General features: G+C 49.2%; 1 protein-coding gene across 9 annotated transcripts in view; it reads left to right on the top strand.

The window, feature by feature from the left end:
- Positions 1-25547, top strand: part of LOC140426702 (roquin-1-like) — a 311609-nt gene that overhangs the window by 97912 nt on the left and 188150 nt on the right. The window contains exon 1 of one of the 9 annotated variants that reach the window (XM_072511782.1): positions 22899-23075. The exons of 7 other annotated variants lie outside the window; for them this stretch is intronic. The gene's annotated coding sequence lies outside the window, so the exon portion shown is untranslated. Of the gene's footprint in view, positions 1-22898; positions 23076-23408; positions 23551-25547 lie in introns of those variants that run through there. One more of the 9 variants, XM_072511785.1, reaches the window with a different exon arrangement.

The following is a 25547-nucleotide window of genomic DNA, read 5'->3' as shown; positions in this document are numbered from 1 at the left end:
TTGCCGATGGCACTGAGGGCTTCTGGAAGATGGAGGGGGATTGATCGGGGGGGAAGGGAACATAGGGTGTCGCTTTATGCGGGTGATCTGCTTCTGTATGTCACAGATCCGGTCTCCTCTATAGACGAGATTATGAGTCTGCTGAGCAGCTTTGGCTCCTGATCAGGCTATAAGTTAAGCGAGTACTTTCCGGTTAATCCCCAGGGAGGGGTTCAATCTGGGGATATTACCCTTCCACCGGGCCAGAGGTAGCTTCTGCTTTCTGGGCATCCATGTGGTATATGATTGGCATCAGCAAACTTTATAAGTTTGTTTGATAGGGTGAGACTTGACTTGCACAGACTTGATTTGCCTTCCGTTGTCCCTGGCGAGCAGAGTTTAAACAATCAAGATAAACATTCTGTCGAGTTTCTATTTCTGTTCCAGTGCCTTCCTATTTTTCTCGCTAAATCATTTTTTGCTGGGATGAACAAGTTGGTGAATCCCTTTATGTGGGCAGGTCGGGCGCTGAGAATTTGCAGGGTGTACGTCCAGAGGGGCCGACAGTTGGGGGGCTTGACCATAAGACCATAAGACATAGAAGCAGAATTAGGCCACTCAGCCCATTAAGTCATGGCTGATATTTTTCTCATCCCCATTCTCCTGCCTTCTCCCCATAACCCCTGATCCCCTTATTCATCAAAAACCTATCTATCTCTATCTTAAAGACGCTCAGTGATTTGGCCTCCACAGCCTTCTGCGGCAAAGAGTTCCACAGATTCACCACCCTCTGGCTGAAGAAATTCCTACTCATCTCTGTTTTAAAGGATTGTCCCTTTAGTCTGAGATTGTGTCCTCTGGTTCTATAAAGCACTACCCAATTTCTTGTATGGAGAAGGAGTTGAGATGGTACAGAGAATCGGACACCATGTGGGGAGGATGGAGGAAAGATCATGTTAAGAGTTGAGCCTTTGGGTCCTGGTAACGGCACCACTCTCACTCTCTCTGAGATATACCTCAAACCCAGTGGTGATCTCCACCTTGAAGATATGGAAGCAGCTCAGACAACATTCCAAACTGAGTGCCATGTCATTGTTGGCTCTTATAAATGGCAACCATTGGTTTCCAGTGTCTGGTTTGGATTCGACTTGTACGGCATGAGAAGGGGCAGGAGTGTTTTACAGACCTGTTTATAGATGGACGGTTCGCCAGTTGGGAGGAGTTCTCAGCGAAATTCCAGCTATCAGGGTCCCACCTATTTCAATATTTTCAATTGTGCGACTTAATACGCGGGGTTTGTCCTGCATTCCCTTGCCGCCACAGCCTTCCCTGTTGAAGGAAATCTTATGGCTGGCAAGGACTGGTGATGGGAGGATCTCAAAGATCTATGAGTGGACCATTTCAATGGAATCCATGTTGCTTGATCGTGAAATGGGAAGAGGAGTTGAAACCCATCCTAGATGAGGATGTGTGGAATGAGGCCCTTTGTAGGGTAAATTCTATCTCATTCTGTGCATGGCTCAGCCTCATCCAATTCAATGTGGTTCAGGGAGCTCATCTAACCAAATGTAGGATGAGTGGGTTCTTTAATGAAGCGGAGAACAGGTGTGAGTGGTGTTCTCGTGCACCCGCCAACTATACGCACATGTTCTGGTCTTGTCCAAAGATGGTGAGCTTTTGGGTCTCCTCCTTTAACACCATGTCAAAGGTTCTTAAAATTGATCTGGAGCCTTGTCCGTGAGGGCCATTTTCAGAGTTGAATAATAGAATCATAGAACATACACCCGCAGAAGGAGGCCATTCGGCCCATCAAGTCTGCACCGGCACTTGGAAAGAGCACCGTACTTAAGCCCACACCTCCACCCTATCCCCGTAATCTAATAATTCTACCACCCTTTTTGGACACTAAGGGGCAATTTATCATGGCCAATTCACCTAACTTGCACATCTTTGGACTGTGGGAGGAAACCAGAGCACCCGGAGGAAATCCACGCAGACACTGGGGGAACGTCCAGACTCCGCACAGACAGTGACCCGAGACATGAATTGAACCGGGGACCCTGGGACCCTGGGGCTGTGAGGTAGCTACTGTGCCGCCCATGTCGGACTCGCCGGGACTGTGGACCAGGGTGAGGGCATATCCTCACTGATAGCCCGAAGGCAAATTCTGCTGGGATGGAGAGCATCTTGTGCCTCTGCCTGGTTAGGTGACCTTAATTTGTATACCTGGAAAAGGTCAAGTACACTGTCAGGGGAACGGTAGAGGGATTCTACCTGAGGTGGCAGCCATTTATCTCATACTTCAAAGAGTTAATTACCATCGGCTGTTTGGGTGGGGGAGGTAGGGTTTATGGGTGGGGTTAGGGGGATACAGGGCGGGATTTGGATGCAGTTTTGTTGTGTGTTTTTCTATATCTCTGATTTCTTGTGATGTCAACGCGATAATTGTACTGTGTTTGAAGTTTTCGCAGTTGTGTTGTAGTTTGTGTTTGTTAAATATGAAACCTTCAATAAAAATATATTTTTTAAAAGGCCACTGGTGATGTGGCCAGGCCACCCTTCTGGATACCCTCATACCCAGGTGTTTCATCGCGTGGATGGGCAAGCCCAAGCTTAGTCAGGGAACTATCAGGTATTGGCACTCCTCAGAAACACTCCCCAACTGCAGGGGATCAGCCGGGCTCACCCCAACCAGAGGACACCTGCACCGCAGCCTTTGGAACCCTCCATAATTCTTTGCCCTCTCAGCAGAAGACTCATTAGTGACCCCCACCCCTCCAGATCACCAGCTGTCTCATCCTGGTGAGAGTGGCAGCACTGACTGCCTCCCAGATGCTGTTCAGGAGTGCAGGCTTGAGTCTGCAGCCCACCCTGGGAAAGAGGATGTCCCTCCTTTCCTCACTGGCATAGAGCTGTGGGTCGACCTCTGACTCCTGAACTCTGGGGGCAGGTCTTCTGTGAGCCATCTTCGTGGCTGCAGTGGGAGGAGCGCTTAAAAACAGCTCCAGCTGCTAGGCTCTTTGGTGCTAACTCCAGCCCCAGTGGTTTTAACACCTGCTGGGCTGGGGATTACTCTGAATTCTAGGCGGCAGCGTGCTGGCCCTTTGCATGTCCTGACTTGCTTACCCCCAACTGAAGTGCGAATTGCACGCTATTCAGTCCCAGTGGCAACACTTATACTCCCAAACTGAGAATTCTGACCCGTTTCTCTGCATCTCCATTTTAAATGGGCAACCCTTTTTAAACAGCGACCCCTAGTTCTAGATTCTCCTACAACAGGAAACATCCTCCCCACATCCACCCTGTCAATACCTATCAGGATCTTGTATGTTTCATCAAGTTGCCTCTTATATTCTGAACTCCAGTGGGTACAAGCCTAAACCTGTCCAACCTTTCCTCATGAGAGAACCCACCTATTCCAGGTATTAGTCTGGTGCACCGTCTCTGAACTGCTTCCAACATATTTAAACCTTTCCATAAATAAGAAGACCAATACTGTACACAGTACTTCAGATGTGGTCTCACCAATGCCCTGTACAACTGGAGCATAACCTCCCTACTTTTGTGTTCCATTCCCCTCACAATAAATGATAACATTCTATTAGCTTTCCTAATTACTTGCTGTATCTGTATGCCAACCTTTTTGTGATTCATGCACTAAGCCACCCAGATCCCCCTGCGTCTCTGAGCTCTGCAATCTCTCATCATTTACTTAATAAGCTTATTTTTTATTCCTTCTGCCAAAATGGACAATTTCACATTTTCCCACATTATACTCCATTTGTCAGATTTTTGCCCACTCACTTTCATCAATCTATGCCTTATGTCTTCTTCACAACTTACTTTCTTACCTATCTTTGTGTCATCACAAACGTGGCAACTGTCTCATCCATCCCTTCATAAAAGTCATTAAATTGGAAACAGTTGAGGTCCCAGCACTAATCCCTGTGACACATCACTCGTTACATCTTGCCAACCTGAAAAATACCCATTTATGCCTACTCTCTGTTTTCTGTTGGCCAGCTAATCTTCTGTACATGCCAATGTGTTTCCGCTATACCATGAGCTATCACTTTTTTTACAATATCCTTTGTGGCACTTTATCAAATGCCTTCTGGAAATCAAAGTACAGTATATCCACTGGTTCCTCTTCATCCACAGCACAGGGTCCATCCTCAAAGAACTGGTTAAAACCTTTCATAAAACCATGTTGACTCTGCCTGATTACTTCTTTAATAATAGCTTCTAAAATTGTCCCTGCAACAGATATTAAGCTAACTGACCTATACTTCCCACTCCTTGTCAGATGTTTACCAGAGGGGCTGGTTTAGCACAGGGCTAAATAGCTGGCTTTTAAAGCAGACCAAGGCAGGCCAGCAGCGTGGGTTCAATTCCCGTACCAGTCTCCCCGAACCGGCGCCGGAAAGTGGCGACTAGGGGCTTTTCACAGTAACTTTATTTGAAGCCTTCTTGTGACAAAAAGCGATTTTCATTTCATTTCATTGTCTCTCTCCCTTTTTGGATAATAGAGTTGAATTTCGATCTTCCAATCTAATGGGACCTTTCCCAAAACTAGGGAGTTGTGGAAATTTGAAACCAATGCATCAACTATCTCACTGGGCACTAATTTTTTTAAAAAAATATGTTTATTAAGATTTTTTTAACCAAAGCTTGGCTTGACCCGGACTTTCACCACCTTAGATACTGTTCCCGCAACTCCCCTCCAGTGCCGGACATGACCAAGACATATGGACATGGTTCGCCGGACTTCCTGAGCACCTCCCACATCTGTCCTCCACCCCAAAGAACCTACTCAGCCTCGCCCCCGTCATATGCGCTCTGTGCACTACCTTAAACTGTATCAGGCTAAGCCTGGCACACGAGGAAGAGGAATTAACCCTACTTAGGGCATCAGCCCACAGCGCCCCCCCCTCAATCTCCTCCCCCAGCTCTTCCCTTTTACCTTTCAGCTCCTCTACCAAACCCTCCCCCTCTTCTTTCATCTCCTGGTATATCGCCGACACCTTGCCCTCCCCCACCCATATGCCCGAAATCACCCTGTCTTGAATCCCCTGTGCCGGGAGCAGCGGGAATTCCCTCACCTGCCGCCTTACAAACGCCCTCACTTGCATGTACCTGAAGGCATTTCCCGGGGGTAGTCCAAATTTCTCCTCCAGCGCCCCTAAGCTCGCAAACGTCCCATCAATGAACAGGTCCCCCATTCTTCTAATCCCTGCCCGATGCCAGCTCTGAAACCCCCCGTCCATCCTTCCTGAGACAAACCGATGGTTATCCCTAATCGGGGACCACACCGAGGCTCCCAACGCTCCCCTGTGTCGTCTCCACTGCCCCCAGATCTTTAGCGTTGCCGCCACCACCGGGCTCGTGGTGTACCTTGTCGGCGAGAGCGGCAGCGGTGCCGTCGCCAGCGCCCCCCAGGCTCGTTCCTTTGTAGGACGCCATCTCCAACCTCTTCCACGCCGCCCCCTCTCCCTCCATCACCCACTTACGGATCATCGCCACGTTGGCTGCCCAGTAGTAGCCACCCAAATTCGCAACGCCAACCCTCCTCTATCCCTGCTACGCTCCAGGAACCCCCTCGTTACCCTCGGGGTCTTGCTCACCCACACAAAACTCATAATGCTCCTGCTTACCCTCTTAAAAAAGGCCTTGGTGATCACGATTGGAAGGCACTGGAACACAAGAAGAAACCTTGGGAGGACCACCATTTTAATCAACTGTACCCTGCCCGCCAGCGAGAGTGGCAACATGTCCCACCTTTTAAAATCCTCCTCCATCTGTTCCACCAGCCGCGTCAAATTAAGTTTGTGCAGTGCCCCCCCAGCTCCTAGCTACCTGAATCCCCAAGTATCGAAAGCTCCTTTCCGCCCTCCTCAACGGTAGGTCATCTATCCCTCTTCCCTGATCCCCCGGATGCACCACAAAGAGCTCACTCTTTCCCACGTTGAGCTTATAGCCCGAATAAATCTCCAAACTCCCTTAGGATCTGCATGACCTCAACCATCCCCTCCACTGGATCCGCCACATACAGCAACAGGTCGTCTGCATACAGCGACACTCTATGTTCCTCTCCCCCCTCGGACCACCCGCTTCCATTTCCCCGACTCCCTTAACGCCATGGCCAATGGTTCAATTGCCAATGCAAACAGCAGAGGGGACACGGGGCACCCCTCCTCGTCCCTCGATACAGCCGGAAATACTCCGACCTCCTCCGGTTCGTGACCACACTCGCCACCGGGGCTCTATACAGGAGCTTGACCCAACTAATAAACCCTCCCCGAACCTAAAACTCCTCAACACTTCCCAGAGATACTCCCACTCTACTCGGTCAAAGGCCTTCTCCGCGTCCATGGCTGCCACTATCTCCGCCTCTCCCTCCACCGATGGCATCATTACCACATTTAGGAGCTGTCGCACATTGGCATTTAGCTGCCTACCCTTTACGAATCCCGTCTGGTCCTCGTGAATCACCCCCAGGACACAGTCCTCAATCCTCGTAGCCAACATTTTTGCCAGCAACTTAGCATCTATGTTGAGGAGCGAGATCGGTCTGTCCGACCCACATTGCAGTGGGTCCTTATCCCGCTTCAGGATCAAAGAGATCGTCGCCTCCGACATTGTCGGGGGCAGGGTCCCCCCCTCCCTTGCTTCATTGAAGGTCCTTACCAGCAACGGGGCTAACAGGTCTACAAACTTCCTATAAAACTCCACCGGGAACCCATCCGGCCCCGGGGCCTTCCCTGCCTGCATGCTCCCCAGTCCTTTAACCAGCTCCTCCACCCCAATTGGCGCCCCCAAACCAGCTACCTCCTGCTCCTCCACCCTCGGGAACCTCAGTTGGTCCAAGAATCATCGCATCCCCTCTTTTCCCCCTGGGGGCTGGGACCTGTACAGCTCCTCGTAAAAGGCCTTGAATGCCTCATTCACTTTCACCACACTCCGCACCGTAGTTCCCCTGCCATCCTTGATTCCACCTATTTCCCTCGCTGCTATCCTCTTACGGAGCTGATGTGCCAGCATCCGACTCGCCTTCTCCCCATATTCATATATCGCCTCCTGTGCCTTCCTCCACTGTGCCTCCCCCTTCCCTGTGGTCAACAGGTCGAACTCCATCTGGAGACTTCGTCTCTCCCTGAGTAGTCCCTCATCAGGAGCCTCTACATATCTCCTGTCCACCCTTAAAATCTCCCCCACTAACCTCTCCCTTTCCCTGCCCTCTCTCTTCCTCCTATGAGCCCTGATGGAGATTAACTCTCCCCTGAGTTAATCTCCTATGGGAGGCGCCTTCAGCGCCTCCCATACTACCACCTGCACCTCCCCGTTGTCGTTGGCCTCCAGATACCTTTCGATGCACCCCCGCACCCTCCCACACACTTCCTCGTCTGCCAGCAGTCCCACATACTTCCTCCTCTGCCAGCAGTCCCACATCCAACCGCCACAACGGGCGTTGGTCCCTCTCCTCCCCCAGCTCTAGCTCCACCCAATGCGGGGCATGGTCTGAAATGGCTATGGCCGAATACACCGTTCCCTCCACTTTCGGGATCAATGCCCTGCCCAGAACAAAAAAATCTATCCGGGAGTAGGCCTTATGTACGTGGGAGAAAAAAGAAAATTCTCTGGCCAAAGGCCTGGCAAATCTCCACCGATCTACTCCCCGCATCTGATCCATAAACCCCCTAAGCACCTTGGCCGCAGCCGGCTTCTTCGCTAGATCTGGAACGATCTAATGCTGGGTCCAGCACTGTGTTAAAAGCCCCACCCATTATCAAGCTCCCTACCTCCAAGTCTGGAATACGCCCCAACATCCGTTTCATGAATCCAGCATCGTCCCAGTTCGGGGCATATACATTCACCAGTACCACCTCCGTCCCCTGCAACCTACCGCTCACCATCACGTATCGGCCTCCATTGTCCACTACTATGTTCTTGGCCTCAAACGATATTGCCACCCCTCTATTCTTCGCATCCAGCCCCGAATGGAACACCTGTCCTACCCATCCCTTCCTTAACCTGACCTGATCTGCCACCTTTAGATGTGTCTCCTGAAGCATGGCCACGTCTGCCTTCAGTCCCTTTAGGTGCGCGAACACTCGGGCCCTCTTAACCAGCCCATTTAGGCCTCTCTCATTCCACGTGATCAGCCGGGGTGGCTATCCCCCACCCCCCAGCCGGCTAGCCATCTCCTATCTTAGGCCAGTCCCGTGCCCGCACCCTCCAGTCCCCCAGACGGGGAACCCCCGCCCCGACCATCTCTTCCATGTCCAGTTCCCCCTCGGACAGTGCAGCAGCAACCCTAATGTTTCCCCCCCCCCCCCCCCCCCCCCGCTAGATCCGCATCTAGCACTTTTTCTCCCCCCCATATTACTTCCGTGAGTCCGCTGACTTCTGCTGACCCCGGCTTCCCCCGCCTTCCCGTTGATCTCCCCCGTGTGGGACTCTCTCTTCCTCCTTACCTTCCTCCATTACCCCCCACCCTCCAGCGCGGGAAAAAGCCCGCGCTTTCCTGAGCCAGCCCCGCCCCCTGTGGCGCAGCTCCTGTTGTGGCCATTGTCCCAGTTCCCCCATCCCCGAGTCTCACCTCCCTCCAGCACCGACGCCCACATTCCCCACCATCTCGTCTACAGAAGAAAAAAAGAATTTTAACCAGAACTCTACCCACATCCCCATCCATCATCCCACCCATGAAATATTCTTTACCCATATTTACAACCCCGTATACAACCAACATCCCCCCCCCCCCCCCCCCCCCACAACCACAGCCCCTCAGTTCAAGTCCAATTTTTCCGTTTGGATAAAGGTCCAAACCTCTTCTGGCGTTTCAAAATAATGGTGTCGGTCCTGATAAGTGACCCACAGTCGCGCAGGCTGCAGCATGCCGAACCTGACTGTTTTTTTGTGCAGCACCGCCTTGGCCCGGTTGAAGCCAGCTCTCCTCCTTGCCACCTCCGCGTTCCAATCCTGGTAGACTCGGATCACCGCATTCTCCCATCTACTGCTCCGCAACTTCTTGGCCCATCTCAGAACACTTTCTTTGTCCGCGAAGCGATGGAACCTCGCCACTAACGCCCTTGGGTCTCCTCGCCAGGACCCGGTGAGCCCCTTCCAGCTCCAGGGGGCTCGGAGAGGCCTCTGCACCCATCAGCGACTGGAGCATCGTACTCGCATATACTCCGGCATCAGCTTCCTTCACTCCTTCGGGGAGACCCAGAATCCGGAGAATCTTCCTCCTCGACCTGTTCTCCAGGACCTTGAGTCTCTCGGCCCACCTCCTGTGCACCGCCTCGTGCGCCTCCATCTTTACCGCCAGGCCCAGGATCTCGTCCTCGTTCTCATTCGTTTTATCCCTCACCTCACGAAGCTCCACCGCCTGGGCCTTCTGGGTCTCCTTCAGCCCCTCGATCGCCAACAGCATTGGCGCCAGCACCTCCTTTTTAAGCTCCTCCACACAGCGCTTAAGGAACTCCTGCTGGTCCGGCCCCCATGCTGCTCGATCTCCGCCCTCCGCCATCTTGTTTTTCCCCCTCGTTTTTGCCGCTGCTCCAGAGCCTCTTTCTCCGACGCTCCACTGCTAATTTCTGCCATACAACGCAAGGGGGGACCTTACTTCACCTTCCCACACGGGATTAAATCAAAAAATTTCCATTGGGGCTCCTCTGGAGAGCCCAAAAGTACGTTGTAGCGGGAGCTGCCGAAATCGCCGCAACCATAAGTCACTGGGCACTACTTTTAAGACCCTGGGATAAGTTCATCAGGACCCGGGGACTTGTCAACCCGCTGGTCCAACAATTTACTCAGTACCACTTCCCTGGTGTTTAATCTCCGAGTTCCTTCCTCCCTTCCATTTTGTGGTTTATAGTTAATTCTGGGATGTTACTTGTATCTTCTATAGTGAAGACTGTTACAAAATTGCCACCTCCTTGTTTTCCATTATCAATTCTCCGGGTTCACTTTCTGTAAGATCAAAGCTCACTTTGTGAACTCTTTTCTATTTTAAATACCAAAACTCTGACTGTATGGTTTTATATTTCTGGCTAGCTTTCTCTTGTATTTTTCCCTCCTTATTAATCTTTCAGTCATCCTTTGCTGTTCCTTATATTCTGTCCAATCTACTGACCTGCCACCTGTCTTTGCACGATCATATGCATGCTTTTCCTTTAAGTTTGATTCTATCTTTAATCTTTCTTGTCAACCATGGATAGTCGCTCCCACCCCTTGGACTTTTTTGTGCTTGTTGGAATGTATTTATTCTGCGCATTCTGAAATATCCCTTGAAATGTTTGCCACTGGATCTCTATTGACCTATCCCTTAACCTATTTTCCAATTCACTTTAGCGAGCTCCGCATTCATGCCCTCACAAGTGCACTTATTTAAGTTTAAAAACATAAGGCAGGATTTTCCAGCTCACCCAGTGGCATGTTTTCTAGCGAACCACCATTAGCCCCTGGCACAATCTTCCAGTCCCATCGATGTCTAGCATTTTGCATGGCTCGCCCATCCACCCGCCAGGGAACCTGCTGCAGGGAGTCAAGTCCAGCTGGCTGGAAGGGCCGGAAAATCCTCCCCCCATAGAGGGAACCTGCAACAAGGAGTCACATTCAGCATAACTGGAAGGTCCCGCCATTGGGAAGAGCCCATGGTCTCAAACCCACTCATCTGTCCCTCAAACTGAATATAAAATTCAATCATATTATGGTCACTGCTACCGAGAGGCACCTTCACGATGAGATGATAAATTATTCCCATCTTGTTTCACATTACTAGGTCTGCTCTCTGGCTCCAGACTGTGCTGTCATAAGAAACTAACCCAAAAAATTCAATAAACTCCTCATCCAGGCTACCTTTGCCCATCTGACTTTTCCAGTCTATATGTAAATTAAAATCTCCCATGATTATTATAATAATCTTTATTCATGCCACAAGTAGGCTCACATTAACACTGAAATGAAGTTACTGAGATAATCTCCTGGTCACCACACTCCAGCACCTTTTCGGGTACACTGAAGGAGAATTCAGAATGCCCAATTCGCCTAACAGCACATCTTTCGGGACTTGTAGGAGAAAATCGGAGCATCCGGAGGAACCTGCGCAGACACGGGCAGAACGTGCAGACTCCGCACAGACAGTGACCCATCTAGAATAATAAGGGGATCAGGCATTATGGGGAGAAGACGGGAGTATGGGGATGAGAGACATATCAGCAATGATTGAATGGTGGAGCAGACTCAATGGGCCAAGTGGCCTAATTCTGCTTCTATATCAATGGCCACATCCCGGAAATGAATATTTTTTTTAATGTGCATAAATCTTTGAAGGTAGTGAAACTGGTTCAGAAAGCAGTTAATAAAGCATACAGTACACTGGGCTTCATTATTAGGGGCATAGAGTTCAAGAAAAGGAGATTATGCTGAATTTGTTTAAGACATTAGTTCAGCCTCAGATGGAGTATTGTGTCCAATTCTGGGCACCGTACATTTGGAAAGATGTGAAGGCATTGGAGAGGGAGCGGAAAAGATTCACAAGAATGGTTCCAGGGATGAGGAACTTCAGTGATGAAAATAAACTGGTGAATTTGGGATTACTTTCCTAAGAGAGAAGAAGGCTGAGAAGAAATTTGATGGAGGTATTCAAAACCATGAGGGGGCTGGGTACAGTAGAGAGGGAGAAACTGTTCCCACTCAGAAAAGGATAAAGAATGAGAGGGAAAAGATCTAAAGTAATTAGTAAAAGGGCCAAAAGTAATATGAGAAAAATACATTTCCACACACCGAGTGGTTCCAGCCTGGAATGTGCTGCCTGAGAGGGTGGTGTAGCAGGTTCAATTGAAGCATTCAAACGGGAACAAGACTGTTATCTGAAAAGGAACTACATGGGGAAGGCCACGGAATGGAACTTGGCGAATTGCTCATTCGGAGAACCAGTACAGACACGATGGGCAAAATGGTCTCCTTCTGCACTGGAACAATCCTATGATTCGGTGAAAAAACAAAAAGCAATAGGGTTCATTTTGAGAGAGATATAATTGAAAAGCCAAACACTTATGTTAACCATGTATACAACCTTATTTGCACCACATTTAGAGTCCTGTATACAGTTCTGGACTCCATATCATAAAACAAAATGATATGGAGGCACTACAAAAAGTACATAAGGATTTACAAGCATGATATCAGAACAGAGCGATTGTAACTCCTGTGTTAAGAAAACTTAACCGTCTGGGGCTCTTTAACTGACTTGGAAATATATAATTGTTCCTTCACTATTGTAGAAATTATCTTGATTGTAGAAATTTCCAGGGAGATCCTTCAAACCCGGTCTACCCAATCTCAAACTGGAGTATTGCGATCCTTGGCTGGTGACCTCCCAAGGTCATTTAATGGTCCGATACACCACACCTCTTCATCGTTAGAACAAGAACCTCAATTCTTGTTATGCTCGCTGCATCCTTACTCACACCGTGTCCTGTGCTCACGGCCTACATTGGTTCCCAGTTATGCAAAGCTTTGATTTTAAAATTCTCAACTATGTTTACAAATCCGCCCCCTCCCGGTGGCCTTGCCCCTATCTCTGTAATATCCTCCAACCTCACAACTCTCCTTTTCATGGAATACTGGCACCAGCTCTCGGACAGGAAGAAGATGTACTGATGGGATTGGCTCTATCTCAACTGGGACGGAACCTGTGTCCAAGCAGAAAACGTAAATAGGGAGATTCAAATGGCTTCAAACTAGTAAGATGCAGAGAGGGATGTGTTAACATAAACAAAACCTTATTTGCACCACATTTCCAGCCTAAATGTAAACAAAACAAGGAGAACATAGGAAAGAATAAAGTAAGGGAGGACGTTGATAGCAAGGGAGCCTAAAAAGATCGTTAAATATAAAGTGAGAGGAAACCCTATTAAAAATGTGTTAAATGTCTCTGCAGCAATGCACACAGTGCTGGTAATACAATGGGGGAGTTGGAGGCAACTAGGCATTAGGAGGAACCCGACTTCGTTAGGATGACTGAAACATGGCTGCAGAACAATCAGGACTAGGAATCAAACATTGCAGGGAATAAAATATCTAGAAAAGATAGAGAGGGAAAAGCTGTGGAGTAGCTGTACTTATTTGGGAAAACATAATTGCACTAGAAAATGGAACGCAGTGTTAACAAGACTAAAATAGAACCTAAAGCAACAGGGATAAAAGACAATAAAGGACCTATCATATTGATATGTGTTGGCTACAGTCCAAATAGTGAGAGTGAGGTGGCAGAAAAAATATGGGAATTGATTAAATAAACATGGAATAATAATCATGGGGAACCTGATATTAATTGGACAAAAGAGACAGGTAAAGGGGATAAGGGAATGGAATTCCTGTAGGGTGTACAGGAGTCCTTTCAATCCCTACATGTAAAAAGTCCAACAAGGGAAGATTCACTGTTTGATCGAGTAATAGAGAATGAACCAAAGCAGCCTCTGATGTTACAATTAATCTACACAAATACTGGTAGAAATCTGGACAGCCGGTGGGTCTGAGTGAAAATAGGGGGATGTCTGGGCAATAATGATCATAATATTATATACTTTAAGATGATAGAGAAGGACATGATGATGCTGAAAACGATGTTTAATAGATTGGAGGAAAGCTGATTTTGAGGGGCTGAGAATAGAACTTGAGCAATTAATTTGGCAAACAATGTAGAACGACAATGGAAACATTTAAAACATTGTTCAAAAGAGTGCAGGATTAATAAAGACATAAGGAAGCATTTGAGGGTTAGGAAAGAGTCATATATTAAGTACATAGACAGCACAGGAGTGCAGAATCAGAAATTAGGAGAGAAATCAAAAACAATTAGGAAGGCAGAGCGGAACTATGAAATTAAATTATCAAACAACATGAAGCAAAAATGAAAGTAAAATATTTCAAAGGCAAATCGATTAAAAACCAGGAAGGCTGTGATGAGAAGGTCAGTTGTGTGAAATGGTGCAAGTCGTCCATTTGTGTGTCATTGGGACAGGACCTGGTAGGTGGCAGTGTGACAAGTTCCCTGTTTTGAGACAATGTGACAGTCCCCTGATGTGCATTAACGTGACAGGCCCTTGGTGAGTATCAATATAACCAGACCCTGTTGTGTGACACAATGTGATGTGTATCTTACACCATATTCTGACTGGTTACAGCGAAGTGTAATATATTGTAATCCACAACTGATTGTGTGTCAAGATGTGACGGTACCTGGCCTCTCATTAGTGACAATTGCAATGCGAGTATGGTTCTCGCACAGTTGATGATACCTGTGAACTAGTGTCCTTCTTTGCAGCCTTCTCCTTTGAGCTTAAGATAGTGTAGTGCTGGCTTTTTAAAAATAAATTTAGAGTCCCCAATTATTTTATTTTCCAATTAAGGGTCAATTTTTAGCGTGGCCAATCCCCCTACCCTGCACATCTTTTGGGTTGTGGGGGTGAGACTCACGCAGACACGGGGAGAATGTACAAACTCCACATGGATAATGACCCAGGGCTGGGATCAAACCCAGGCGCCGTGAGGCAGCAGTGCTAGCCACCGTGCCGCCCACTTGTATTGCTTCCCTGACCTCAAGAGAGTGCCCTATCCTTTGGCAGATTATGTACAGGATACATTTGGCAAGCACAATGAAATGTTAAAGACAGTATGTGGTATAAAGGTTTTGGATGTTGGTGGTGACTGCTAATACGCATCAAGAGGGGATACATGGGATAAAAGAGTTCAGATGGAGCATTGATGTTGACTAGCAAGGGCTTTCAGCATAAGTCCTGCAAAATAAATCATAGAATCATGGAATCCCTACAGTGCAGAAGGAGGCCACTCAGCCCATCGAGTCTGCACCGACCGTCTGAAAGAGCACCCCACCCAGAACCACACCCACCCTATCCCCATAACCCCACCTAACCTTTTGGACATTTGTTTATGATTATCTTTTGAAAAAATATTTTTATTCCAATTTGCAATATTTTACAATAACAAAAAACACCCAACATATTAAACCCCCAGCCCAAGAAGCACCACCTCTTTCTCCCCCCCCACACCCCTTAACGGTCGACAGCAATCAGCTCTCCGAAATACAAAATGAATAAACCCCAACTCTTGTGGAACTCTTTATTTCCACCCCCCCAGGCCAAACTTCACCTTCTCCAGCGATAAGAGCTCCATTAGGTCCCCCAGCCTCGCTGAGGCACAGGGTGGAGAAGTTGACCTCCACCCCAACAGAACCCACCTCCGAGTAATCTGCAAGGCGAAGGCTAAAACATCTGTCCTCGCACTGGACTGCAACTCCAGCAGGGCCGATAACCCAAATATGACCCCCAGCGGACCAGGCTCCATGTCTATATGTAAGACCACTGACATGGTGCTAAATATTGACCGTCAAAGCCTTTCCAGCTTTGGGCAAGACCAGAACATATGTACATGGTTAGCAGGGTCCCTCCCACACTGCACACAGATATCCTCAACCACTCAAACAGCCAGTTCATCCGTGATTTTGTTAGATGCCCCCTGTGCACCACCTTCAGCTGTATCAGCCCCAGCCTCGTACACGAGCCTCCGCAGCACCTCACACCACAATCCCTCCTCTAATGCCATCCCCAAATCCTCTTCCCACTTGGCCTTAGTCCCCTCCGTGGACACCTTATCCTACTCCAGAATCCTCCCATAAATCATCTAGAAGATCTCCCTTCCAGCACCCCTACTGACAGCAGTTCCTCCAACGAAGAGAAGGCAGGTGCGATCGGAAAGGTTGGAAAGACCTTCACAAAGTCCTGCACCTGCATGGACAGAAAGCTCTTCTCCTGCGCCAATCCAAACTTCTCATTCAACTCCTGTCCAAAGACACGCAGGTTAGGTGGATTGGCCATGAAAAATTGCCCTTAGTGACCAAAAAGGTTAGATGGGGTTATTGGGTTACAGGGATAGGGTGGAAGTGAGGGCTTAAGTGGGTCAGTGCAGACTCGATAGGCCGAATGGCCTCCTTCTGTACTGTATGTTCCACGTTCCTCCAAGCTTGCAAACCGTCCTTCAGAAACAGATCCTTCATCTCCCTGACCCCTCTCTCCTCCCATTCCTGGAACCTCACATTCATCCTCCCCCAGCTTGAATTTGTGATTCCCCCTGATCGGCATCATGCCCAACCCAGTTCGCAACCTAAAGTGCTTGCGGAATTGCCTCCAAATCGTCAGTGTGGCCACCACCACAGGACATCCTGAATATTTCCCTGGAGCCAATGGAAGCGGTGCCATCGGCAATACCCACAACCCCAACCCCCTACATGAGCCCACCTACATCCTTATCCACAAAACCACCGCCTACCTATTCCAACCCCATATCTTCTCCACATTCGCCGCCTACTAATAATACATCAAATTCGGGAGGCCTAACCACCCTCGCCCAACTGCCATCCCCTCTGAAGTACCACCTTCCTTATCCTAGCCACCCTCCTGGCCCACACAATCAAAGAAACCAGCCTATCCACCCCCTTGAAAAACGCCTTGGGCAGAAAGACCGGCAGGCACTGAAATAGAAACAAAAACCGCGGCAAACTGTTAATCTTAACTGCCTGCACCAGGCCTGCCAACGACAGGGGAAGGTTATCCCACCTCAACAAATCATCTTACACCCTCCCCATCAATCTCGAAAAACTCAATTTCCGATGACCTGCCCAATCCCGAGCCACCTGCACACCCAGATACCTAAACAGAGAAGCTGCCACATGGAATGGCAAACCCCTCTACCCCGGCCCTGTCACTGGGGCAGGTACCACAAAATACTCACTTTTCCCCAAGTTCAGCTTAAACCTTGAAAACGCCACAAATCTTTTTAGTAACCCATGATGTCCCCACCGAGGACTCCGGCTCCAAAATGTATAACAACAAATCCTCGCGTACAAGGACACCCTGTATACCACCAGCCCCCATCACTATCCCCTTCCACAACTCTGAATTCCTCAGCGCAATTGCCACGGGCTCTATCGCCAACGCAAACAGAAAGGGGGACATGGGGCACCCCTACCTTCCCCGATGTTACAAAAAATACCCTGAGTTCATGTAATTCGTACGCACACACGCCATTGGATCCTTTATACAGCAATTTGACCCATGCCACAAACCTTTTTTTTTAAATTTCCAATTAAGGGGCAATTTATTATGGCCAATCCACCTACCCTGCACAGCATTGGGTTGTGGGGGTGAGACCCACGCAGATATGGGGAGAATGTGCAAACTCCACATGGACAGTGACCCAGGGCCGGGATCGAACCTGGGTCCTCAGTGCCGTGAGGCAGCAGTGCTAAACACTGCACCACTGTGCCACCCTACCCATGCCACAGACTTAGGCCCAATCCCAAACTTCTCCAACACCGCAATCAAATAGCTCCACTCCACCCCACCGAACGCCTTCTCCATATCTAATTAAATGAAAATCGCTTATTGTCACAAGTAGGCTTCAAATGAAGTTACTGTGAAAAGCCCCTAGTCGCCACATTCCGGCGCCTGTTCGGGGAGGCTGTTACGGGAATCGAACCGTGCTGCTGGCCTGCCTTGGTCTGCTTTCAAAGCCAGCGATTTAGCCCTGTGCTAAACAGCCCCTCATGGCACCACCACCTCCAGCTCCAGCTCCCTTCTGCCGGAGAAAGCACAACATTAATCAGCCGCCCACCACACATTTGTGACAGCTGTCTGCCCTTAACAAATTCCATCTGCTCCTCCCCAATCACCCTCGGTCGGCTCACCTCCAACTTCAGTGCCAGCACCTTTGCCAATATGTTAGTGTCTACATTCAGTAGAGATATTGGTCTGTATGACCCACCCTCCACCAGGTCCTTATCCTTCTTTAGCAGGAATGAGATGTAGGCCTGTCCCATTGTTTTCGGCAAAACCCCCCTGGTCATCGTGTCCTCGAAAATCTCGACCAACAACGGTGCCAGATTATCCTTAAATTTCTTATAGAATTCCACCGGGAAACCATCCAGTCCCGCCATCTTCCCTGCCTGCATCTTCCCAATTGCCGCCTACACCTCCTCCACCCCCACCAACTCCTCCAGCCCTGTCCTCTGGTGCTTCCGACTTGTCAAGACTGTAAAATTCCTCAGCCACCAGTGGGCAGCACGGTAGCACAGTGATTAGCACTGTTGCTTTACAGCACCAGGGTCCTAGGTTTGGTTCCCAGCTTGGGTCACTGCACGTTCTCCCCGTGACTGCGCTGGTTTCCTCCGGGTGCTCCGCTTTCCTCCCAATAGTCCTGAAAGAAGTGCTGTTAGGTAAGTTAGGTAATTTGGACATTCTGAATTCTCTCTCTGTATACCCGAACAGGCACCCGAATGTGGCGACTAGGGGCTTTTCTGAGTAACGTCTGTTAATGTAAGCCTACTTGTGACAGTAATACAGATTATTATTAATCCGCTCCGGTGCCACCACCAGCTCGCCCTCTATCCCTCACCCAAACTATCTCCTTCGCCCCAGCTGCTCCCCGTCGCCATCCTCCCCAACCTCTCTGACGAAATCAGCGCGAGTGACTAGGACTGTTCACCCTCGATTCCAACACTGTATTCCATCCCCCCCCAAAATCAACTGATGGTATCCAGATTCGGAATGGCAGCCAGAGTTTTCTTGACAAACCCAGCGTCATCCCAATTGGGGGCATATACACACCAATGCCACCAACCTCCTCTCCAAAGCATTCATTACAATCGTGTACCTACTACCTGATCTGCCACCACCATCTCCATCTGGAACCTCACCCACTTGCCCACCATCCCGGGCCCTGATATAATAATCTTTATTATTGTCACAGGTAGGTTGACATTAACACTGCACTGACGTTACTGTGAAAAAGGTTACTGTGAAGTTATTATATCAAAACCCGAGTGAAACACCTGGCTCACCCATCCCTTCCTAAGCCTCATCTGGTCCACCACCCTCAGATGGGTCACCTGTAAGATCACCACATCAGCTTTCAAACTCTCTAAATGCAAGAAAACTCTCGATCTATTTACTGGACCCCCTGACCCTTGCATGTTTTATGTCACTATTCTGACCAGGGGCGCCTCACCCCCCCCCCCCCCCCCCGCCGTATACCAATGCCTTCCCATTTCACCTCTCGCTTCTGCTTCGCCCAACTCAAAACCTTCATCTGGAAGCTGTGGAAGTAGGCTCATTCGTTTTAGGCTTCGGTCGGAGCAACCAGTGGGCCCTGTCCAACTCATAGAGTGACGGCTTTCCCCCTCACCATCAACTTGGCAAACATGTCCACAAAGTATTCGTTCGGCCTCCAGCCCTCCACCCGTTCGGGCAAGCCCACGATCCTCTGGTTCTGTCTCCACGACCTGTTCTTCAGGTCCTCCAGCTTGGTCCTCAGCCCTTAATTGACCTCCACCACCCTCTGCAGTTCCTCACCCATCGAGGTGAACTGGTCGTTATGCTGTGACAATGCCTCTTCCAAAGGTGCCTTTTTCGGGGCTAGTGTCTCCTCCACCCACTCTTAGTCATGATCTCTCTCCGATGCACCTCTAAATGTTTGTCGAACAGCCTTTCAAACTCCCCCGATACCACCTCGGTCACAGTTTCAATCATAATGCGAGTGGACCCACCCGACGAAACATCATCCGCCATCTTCCCTCCTACTGGGCTCATAGCAGCACACGTCGGCGGACATTCACTTGCCCCCTTCCATCCCTGACCTTTCTTCTTGAATTTCAACATTCCACCCGTTCCTTAGAACTTCCCACACCAGATCATCCAAAAAGTACCCCTGAGACCGGGCATAAAGCTCTAAATATCAAAGACTCTAGCAGGAGTCACTCAACATGCGACCTCCACCTACATGCCCCATGAAGTTGATTACTTTTATCTTAATGTCTTCATTTACCTCGGTGTTAATGAAGAGTAACTGCAAATTTGATATAACAATGTGAATAGCTGTAGAATGAACCAAACTTGACTGGCTCAACCTGTTTTTAGATTTAGATATAAAACAGTGACCGCATTTCCTTACACTGCAGTGTAAGCTCCACTTTGCTCAGATAGCAAGCCAGGAAGAAGCACTGTGTCTGCAGTTCTGTGGGAATTGACAGGATTAGTGCCCCACCCCCCTCATGTAAGATCCCACAGCAGGCTTGAAAGTAGAATGGGGCAGTGTCATGGCCAATATTTTTTTTAGAATATATTTCATTAAGGCATATATAATTTTAACACTTTTAAACGGAAAGATCCAACAAAGACAAAAAAAACCACAATACCATGGCCACCCCGCCCCCCGCCCCCGCCCAAACAGACCCCAACCAACATGGCCCATATAAGCACTCCGTCTCACAGCCATTGGTTCATTGGTTTTGTCACTTCCATGCCTCCCCACTTCCCCCACCCCCCTTGCTGACAGACTAATTTTTCTTAAAGAAGTCGATGAACGGCTGCCACCTCAAGCGAACCCTTGTACCAAACCCCTTAAGGCCAAATTGATTTTCTCCAACCTGAGAAACCCCGCCATGTCGCTTACCCAAACCCCCGACTTTGGGGGCTCCGAGTCCCTCCACCCCAGTGAAATCTGTCTCCGGGCCACCAGGGAAGCAAAGGCCAAAACGTCGGCCTCTCTTCCCCCTCCTCCTCCCCCCGGGCTCCTGGATCTCCCGATACTCCGAATATCGCCACCTCTGGACTCGGGAGTTACTCTCCCTAGCAGGACCTCAGTCATGACATCTGCAAATCCTTGTCAAAAGCCCCTCCACCTCGGACATGCACAGAACATGTGCACATGATTCGCAGGAATTCCCCCACATCGCCCACACCTGTACTCCACCTCCTCAAAAAAAACTGCTCACCCGGGCCACAGTCATATGTGGACCACCTGGATCAGGCTGAACCTGGCACACGAGAACGTGTTCACTCTCCGCAGGGCCTCCTCCCATAACCCAACCTCCAACTCCCCTCCCAGTCATGGCCAATATTTATCCTTAAATGACAGGTTTAGTCATTAACACATTGTTGTTTGTGGGAGTTTGCTGTGCACAAATTGGTTGCCACATTTCCTACATTACAACAGTGACTAACTTCAAATGTGTTGGCTGTAAATTGCTTTGAAAAGTCATAGAAGCCAAAAGTAGTGCTGCACGCCATTGTCTCCCACCGACCTCTCTTTCTCTTCCCGCCCTCATTGATCATCCTCGCCTGACTCAAAGAACAAAGAAAAGTACAGCACAGGAACAGGCACCCTCCAAGCCCGTGCCGACCATGCCGACTAAACTACAATCTTCTACACTTCCTGGGTCCGTATCCCTCTATTCCCATCCTATTCATGTATTTGTCAAGATGCCCCTTAAATGTCACTATCGTCCCTGCTTCCACCATCTCCTCCAGTAGCAAGTTCCAGGCACCCACTACCCTCTGTGTAAAAAAAACCTGCCTCGTACATCTACTCTAAACCTTGCCCCTCGCACCTTAAACCTATGCTCCCTAGTAATTGACCCCTCTACCCTGGGGAAAAGCCTCTGACTATCCATTCTGTCTATGCCCCTCATAATTTTGTAGACCTCTATCAGGTCGCCCTTCAACCTCTGTCGTTCCAGTGAGAACAAACTGAGTTTATTCAACCGCTCCTCATAGCTAATGCCCTCCATACCAGGCAACATTCTGTACCCTCTCTAAAGCCTCCACATCCTTCTGGTAGTGTGGCGACCAGAATTGAACACTATACTCCCAAGTGTGGCCTAACTAAGGTTCTATACAGCTGCAACATGACTTGCCAATTCTTATACTCAATGCCCCACCAATGAAGGCAAGCATGCCGTATGCCTTCTTGACTACCTTCTCCACCTGTGTTGCCCCTTTCAGTGACCTGTGGACCTGTACACCTAGACTCTCCCAAGATAAGATCGGCTGACTCTGCACTTTGAACTGGGGGTTTGGGGGGCATGCTAGTCTGCAAGAGCCTTTGGAGATAATCTGTGTTTAGGTAGTGGTTAAGGGAAAAATATTGGCCAGAACACCAGGGAAGCCCCCCATCCCACCACCTTCCTCTTCACAGTAGTTTAAAGATGGGAGTATTGCCAGGGTACCTGCTCCTGATCACCTTCCAGTGCAGGCACGTGGTCATTGGATGATGGCTTAGCTGTGATGCTTTCTGTGGTCAAATAGCTGCCAACCCACTTCCAAGATTGGCCGCAGGTGCCCAGAGCAGCTAACCCCTGTAGTAGGAGAGGGCTGATGAGGGCAAAAGTTATATGTTCCCAAGCAATCAGAATCCAGTGCGAAACCAGAAGAATTTGGCGCAAGTTTGAATTTTAATCCAGTTTGTGGGCGGAAATGGCAAGCCCGCCATTTATTGCCCATCCCTAGTTTCCCCGAGAAGCTGCTGCCAACCTATCTCTTTCAATTGCTCGAGAGTGTTGATGGGTCATGTCAGAGGGCATTACTCTTTTTCTGGCGTTATATATAGGCCAGACTGGGGAAGGATGGCAGACGGCCTCCTGAAGAATATGGTGAAACAGTTGTTTTCAGCCTCCCCGAACAGGCGCCGGTATGTGGCGACTAGGGGCTTTTCACAGTAACTTCATTTGAAGCCTACTTGTAACAATAAGCGATTTTCTTTTATGGTCACTTTTACTGGGGCAGCCTTTATGCTTCTAGGTTTTAAAACGTGAATTAAATTTGAGATGGCGGGACAGTTTTTGGCTTATTTGTCCGGTCACAGTAAGCAATGAAGGTGCAGATCCCCTGGACAGAAGCACCCAGTGTTGTCCACGGCCCACCTCGTGATGTTCCAGCAACCTATTATTGTAACTGCTCAGTGGCTGGCCTCTGGCAGACTGAGTGTTAAGTGGGAGGGCTTTGTTTGGGGCTTAATTAGTTGGGCAGCCAGCCTGGCTGACTAGGCAAGTGCCTGCTTCATCTGGCAGTGACTGGGTGAGTTCAGGGACTGCTGCTCAGGCAGCTGTTTCCTGAATCTAAAGTGCAGAGGGAGTCGCTCCCACAAGGTGGAGGGGGGTGGGGAACACCGGCGGCGGTGGGGCCACGAAGGTGGAAAGCCCCAGGAATGAGGGAACAGGAAGAAAACCCTTAAACGAGGTATGCATCTCTCCAGAAGAAGAGTTTTTAAAATGTCCCTACGTACATTTCAACAGCTTCCTGTGCAGCACCGTGGCTGTTGTTAGGCACAGTGTTCTGTACTTTGCTGTGTCAGTAAATGCCTGCTTCCTCTCTCTGTCTCCTGCCGGCTGCGACCAGCTCAGTCCTTGTGAGGGCTGACAAATCGTTCCCTTCTCTTTTGCTTTTCTCTATCTGGAGTGGTTGGGGGAAGGGAGGAGAAGAGGGTGTTAAGTAGATGCAGACTGGATTAACCCTCCGAGGCCTGGCAAGATGGACCCATCTCCGAGACAAAGAGCGAGGCGATGATGCAGTCACCTCTCTCGCCTGTCGCTCGGTGCTGTTATAATCCTAGGCCAGCAGCGATCCCCTCTGAGCTCTGAAGGAGATGGTGCTCCGTGGTTGCAGTTGGAGCAGGGTTAACAGGGCAGCCGGCCTGCGTAGGAGGGTGTGTGAGGTAGGTGGGGGTTGGAGGTATGAATGATGGGGGTGAGGAACGTGCTGGGCTTGGGATTGGGCAGAGAGGGAAGCTAAAAGGTCACTGATTGTGACATGTAGGCCAGGAGCTTCAGACAGAACGGGCTTTGTTAATGGGGCCTGCGAGAGCTCAGTGCCTGTCTTCGGCCTGTGTAAGTGGAAGTACTGCCAGGAGCAGCAGTGTCTCCTGCTTTGCACGATCAAGTACACGACTGGAGTACCAATCCAGATTGAAAGTAGAATTTAGATTGATGTGTAAAGCCATGGCAATGTTGCTGCAACAATAGCGCCATCAGTTTAACCACCATAGCTTTTCGTTGTTAGTTCTGTGTGTGTGGGTCTACACATTTCTTTGTATCTTTATTTGTGTGCTGGAGTTGTTTTTCCTGCAGGGTTTGTATATTATGCTCTGCTCAGTCCTGCATTTGTGCCTACCTGTGCCAAACCATCTGTTTACATGTCACAGTTCTCGTTTGTTGGCAGTGTTTGGTCCTACATTTACCTTTTACTGTCCTATTTGCGTGTGTCACATTGTGCTTTGCCTTGTGTCTATGTGTAGGGCTGTATAGTATTCTGCACTTATCTGTTGTGCTGCTCAGGCCCACGTTGGTGTGTTACACTGCGTTTTCGGGCCTGCGCTGGTGTGTTCCGCGGTCCTATTTGCGTGTGTCACATTGTGCTTTGCCTTGTGTCTATGTGTAGGCCTGTATAGTATTCTGCACCTATCTGTTGTGCTGCTCAGGCCCACGTTGGGTGTGTTCCGCCCCGTGCTCAGGCCTGAGTTGGTGTGTTCCGCCCTGTGCTCGGGCCTGCGTTGGTATGTTCTGCCCCGTGCTTGGGCCTGCATTGGTGTGTTCCGCCCTGTACGCAGGCCTGCGTTGATGTGTTCCGCCCCATGTTCGGGCCTGCGTTGATGTGGGCAGTAAAGTGGCAGATTAATTTTAACACCGAGAAGTGTGAGGTCATGCATTTAGGGAGGTCGAGCAATTATAGGGAGTACACAATAAATGGGAATATACCAAGCTAAAAGGGATAGGTGAAGTGAGAGATCTTGGCGTACAAGTACACCGGTCCCTAAAGGGGACAAGGTTGTAAAGAAGACATATGGAATGCTCTCTTTAATTGGCAGAGGTGTAGAATATAACAGTAAGGATATAATGTTGGAATTGTATAAAACACTGATGAGGCTACAACTGGAGTGTTGTGTGCAGTTCTGGTCACCACATTACAGGAAGGACATTATTGCTCTGGAGAGAGTGCAGACGATGTTTACAAGAATGTAATAATAAGCTTTATTGTCACAAGTAGACTTACTTTAACCCTGCAATGTTGTTACGGTGAAAATCCCCTAGTTGCCACACTCCAGCACCTGTTCAGGTACACAGAGGGAGAATTCAGAATGTCCAAATTACCTAACAGCATGTCTTTTGGGGCTTGTGGGAACAAACTGCAGCACCCGGAGGAAACGCACGCAGACACGGAGAACGTGCAGACTCCGCTCAAACATGACCCAAGCCGGGAATCGAACCTGGGACCCTGGTGCTGTGAAGCAACAGTGCTAACTGCTGTGTTGCCAGGGCTGGAAAAGTGTAGCTACGAGGAGAGATTGGATAGGTTGAGGGGAGACTTAATTGAGGTGTACAAAATTATGAGGGGAATAGATAAGTGGACAGGATAAAATTGTTTCACTTGGCCGAGAATTCTAGAACCGGGGTCATAGATTCAAGCTAAGTGGCAGAAGGAATAAAGGGGACATGAGGAAGGTTTTTTTACACAGAGGATGGTGGGTGTCTGGAATTTGCTGCCCAAGTTGGTGATGGAGGCAGAGACCCTGAACTCTTTTTAAAAAGTACCTGGATCTGCACCTTAAGTGCTGTAAACTACAGGGCTATGGGCCGAGTGCAGGAAGGTGGGATTAGAAAGGGCACCTCGGGGTAGAGTGGACAAGATGGGCCGAATGGCCTCCTTCTGTGCTGT

This window comes from Scyliorhinus torazame, chromosome 7, assembly GCF_047496885.1.
Source record: "Scyliorhinus torazame isolate Kashiwa2021f chromosome 7, sScyTor2.1, whole genome shotgun sequence".
NCBI lineage: Eukaryota > Metazoa > Chordata > Chondrichthyes > Carcharhiniformes > Scyliorhinidae > Scyliorhinus > Scyliorhinus torazame.
The sequence above is the reverse complement of the archived record's forward strand: the minus strand, read 5'-3'. Positions and strand labels throughout refer to the sequence as shown.